Below are 3,777 nucleotides of genomic sequence, written 5' to 3'. Positions count from 1 at the left end.
TGTTGTTTGCTTTTTTCATCTTTTTAAATCGAGGTTCCAAATGTCAATTGGAATTTTTTCCTTGTTTTTTTTTTAGCCAAACTTTTTCCTTTTAATGAGATCATGCATTTTCAAAAGTTCATCTTGATGTTTTTACACATCACTTTTCGTTTTCAAAGCAGATCTTTCATAACAACCCCTACACTTTACACAGAGAATTAATGGTTGAACTTTAAAGAATACATATTAGTTGTAGAAGAAAAAGAATGAGAGGAAAATAACATTAGGGGATTCACAAAAATTAATAAGAACAACATGAACAAGCTTGGAAACCCGCTAAAGAGGAATTTGAAACCATAGATGTGGGCAATGAAAAAAATCAAGAGAGAGTTGAAGATAGGGACTTTGATCACCCCTAAAGAAAGAGAAGAGTTGATTGCACTACTCCAAGATTATGTAGATTTTTTTTCCTAGTCCTACAAGGATATGCCTGGTTTGTATAGGGTACCACTAGTAGAAGGATGCAAATCGGTTAAGCAAAGGTTGAGAAGGACCAATCTGAATGTCTTGATCAAGGTAAAGACATAAATTGAAAAGTAGTGGAATGTTGGTTTTCTAGAAATAGTCAAGTATCCACAATGTGTGTCCAACATAGTGGTAGTACCCGAAGAGGAAGATAAAATCAGAGTTTGTGTGGACTTTAGGGACTTAAACCGGACTAGCCCTAAAGACAATTTTCCTCTATCACACATAGATATGTTAGTTGACAATGCAGCTTGTAGCCCCATATATTCCTTTATGGACAGGTTTTCGGGCTACAATAAGATAAAAATGGTGCAAGAGGATAAAGAGAAGAAACCTTTGTAACACTATGGGGAACCTTTTGCTACAAGGTCATGTCATTTGGGCTGAAGAATGTCAGGGCCACTTACCAAAGGGCCATGGTGACTCTATTTCATGACATGATGCACAAAGAGATTGAGGTATACATGGATGATATGGCTGCTAAATCTAAAGAGGAAGAGAGTCATGTCCAAATATTGAAGAAATTACTTGAAAGACTAAGGAAATATAAGCTGAGGCTTAACCTCGCAAAGTGTTCATTCGGGATGAAATCTTGGGAAGTTGTTGGGATTCGTGGTGAGTGATAAAGGGATAGAAGTGGATCTTGACAAAGTAAAGGCTATTCAATCTATGCCCACTCCCAAGACTGAGAAGGAAGTAAGAAGGTTCTTAGAAAGATTGAATTACATTGCTCGGTTTATATCCCAATTAACCACGACTTGTGACCCAATCTTGCATTTGTTAAAGAAGTGTGCTTGGACAACACAATGAAACAGGAAGGAAGGAAAGGGCCACTTATTACCTAAGCAAGAAGTTCACAGAATGTGAGTCTAGGTATATAGTGATTAAGAAGCTGTGTTGCACACTAGCATGGGTTGCAAAGAGATTGCGTCAATATATGTTATATCATGCTACGTGGTTGATTTCAAAATTATACCCATTAAGGTACATCGATGGAAAGCCCTATCTGTCAAGCCAAATTGAAAGATGTCAAGTTCTACTAGCTGAGTATGACATAGTATATATGACAAGGAAAGCTGTGAAAGGGAGTGTTATTATTGATCATTTAGCTGACCATTCTATGGAAGATTATGAGCCATTTAAATTTGACTAACCTGATGAAGATGTGCTTTCAGTTGAGGATGGAAAATTAGATTGGTGGACTATGTACTTTGATGGTACTGTAAACATATGTGGTAACAAAGCTGATGCAATGATAATCTCTCCTAATAAAAAGCAGTATTTGGTTAAGTTGCAGTTTGGGTGCAATAACATAGGAGTATGAAGCTTGCATTCTCGTTTTAGAGGTGGCATTGGAGCTGAATATTAGAAAGATAGATATGTATGGAGACTCGATTTTGATTATTTTCCAAGTGAAAGGAAAATGGAAAACCAAGGACAAGAAGTTGAGACTTTACCAGGAATACCTGTCTAAAATTGGCTAGAGAATTTGAGGAAATAAAGTTCACCCATCTAAGAAGGGAAGGAAACCATTTTGCTAACGCTCTGGTCACGCTAACTTCTATGGCTAGAATAGACTTTGGGCACAAGGTACAATCGGTACGCATTAATATTAGAAATAACCCAGCTCATTGTTGCTCAGTTGAAAAAGAAATAGCTGGAAACCCTTGGTACTATGATATCAAGAATTTCAACCAAAACCAGACATATCCCATGGGGGCATTCCAAAATCAACAAGAAGACTTTGAGGAGGTTGGCAATGGATTTCTATCTTGATGGGGAAACTTTGAATAAGAAATCATCTGACGGAACTTTGTTGAGATGTTTGGATAACATGGAGGCAAAAAGTGGTGAAGAATTTATGGAAAAAGATTTGATCTGTCGATATGGTTCGTGAGAAAAGAGTATAACTAATAATGCCTAGAACTTCAATGGCAAATGATAATAGAACTCTACGCTAAATGGAAAATCAAGCATTCCAATTCCTCGTCGTATAGGCCAAAGATGAATGGCGCAGTAGAAGCTGCTAACAAGAATGTCAAAAAGATTATTTAGAAAATAGTGGTCACCTATAAGGATTGGCATAAGATGTTGTTGTTTGCTCTTCATGTGTACCGCACCGCGGTCCGAACTTCAATAGGAGCCACCCCGTACACTTTGGTATATGGAATGGAGGCAGTGATGCCTTTAGAAGTGGAAAACCCCTCACTAAGAGTATTGGTAGACTCTGAGTTTAGAAGAGGTGGAATGGGTAAAAGTTAGATATGAATAGTTGAATCTGATAAGTGAAAAAAGGATAGTTGCAATATGTCATCATCAAAGATGGCCAAACCATATGATAAGAAGGTCTGACCTCGAGGATTCCACGAAGGAGATCTTGTACTGGAGAAAATACAGCCTTTACCATAAGAAGATCAGAGTAAATGGGTGCCAAACAATGAGGGCCTTTACTTGGTAAAGAAAGCGTTCTCGGGAGGAGCTTTATTTTTATCTAGAATGGATGGAGAAGATCTAGTTAGACCTGTGAATGCTGACTCTATAAAGAAATACTATGCTTCCCGATCAATAAAATAAAGTTCGGCCATGAATTCTCTCTGTGAAGAACCTTTTCTTCGTAAAACGCATGATCTCATAACATTCAAAATCTTTTACTATTTTTACACATGACTAAGGAGATGACTCCATCAATTCTCAAATTCAAGGGATCCAAACCAAATTTAAACCTGATAGGTATTACACGCCACACTTGGGGCAAAACGTGCATGTAGGGGTCTATAGTGAACCAAAGCCCAAAGTGGTATCATCATAGAACTTCTGAAACACCTTTTATGAGAGTTACTTAAAACAAAATATAATGATTGCATTAAAAGTTTCATTTTTCATGAATAAAACCAGATCCTTTGAGTTTTCCTCTAAAAATAATTTCTTAAAAATAGAAAAGACATTTAAAACATTTGCAAAAGTATAATAAAATGTAATATTCAATGGAGCAAGAAAGGGCCCCATAAGAAACTGGAGATCTCTTCATCAAGCATGAAAAGGATAGGAAATGCAGCACGTGGAGCACATATTGGTTAAAGAGGATAGGTCGGCCAAACAAATGAAAACAAGAGCTCGAAGAAGGCAACAACAAAAAGTGGGACATATGTTTCCAAAATAGGTAACAAAAAACATGCATGCTATATTGTCATAACACTAACCTGGCAGGAAAAAGGTGTGACGAAAGACAAAATAGTTTCCAAGTTTTTGGGAACTGCTGAGGTACAAAATCTC

The sequence above is a fragment of the Populus trichocarpa genome, chromosome 15 (genome assembly GCF_000002775.5).
Source record: "Populus trichocarpa isolate Nisqually-1 chromosome 15, P.trichocarpa_v4.1, whole genome shotgun sequence".
NCBI lineage: Eukaryota > Viridiplantae > Streptophyta > Magnoliopsida > Malpighiales > Salicaceae > Populus > Populus trichocarpa.
The sequence above is the reverse complement of the archived record's forward strand: the minus strand, read 5'-3'. Positions refer to the sequence as shown.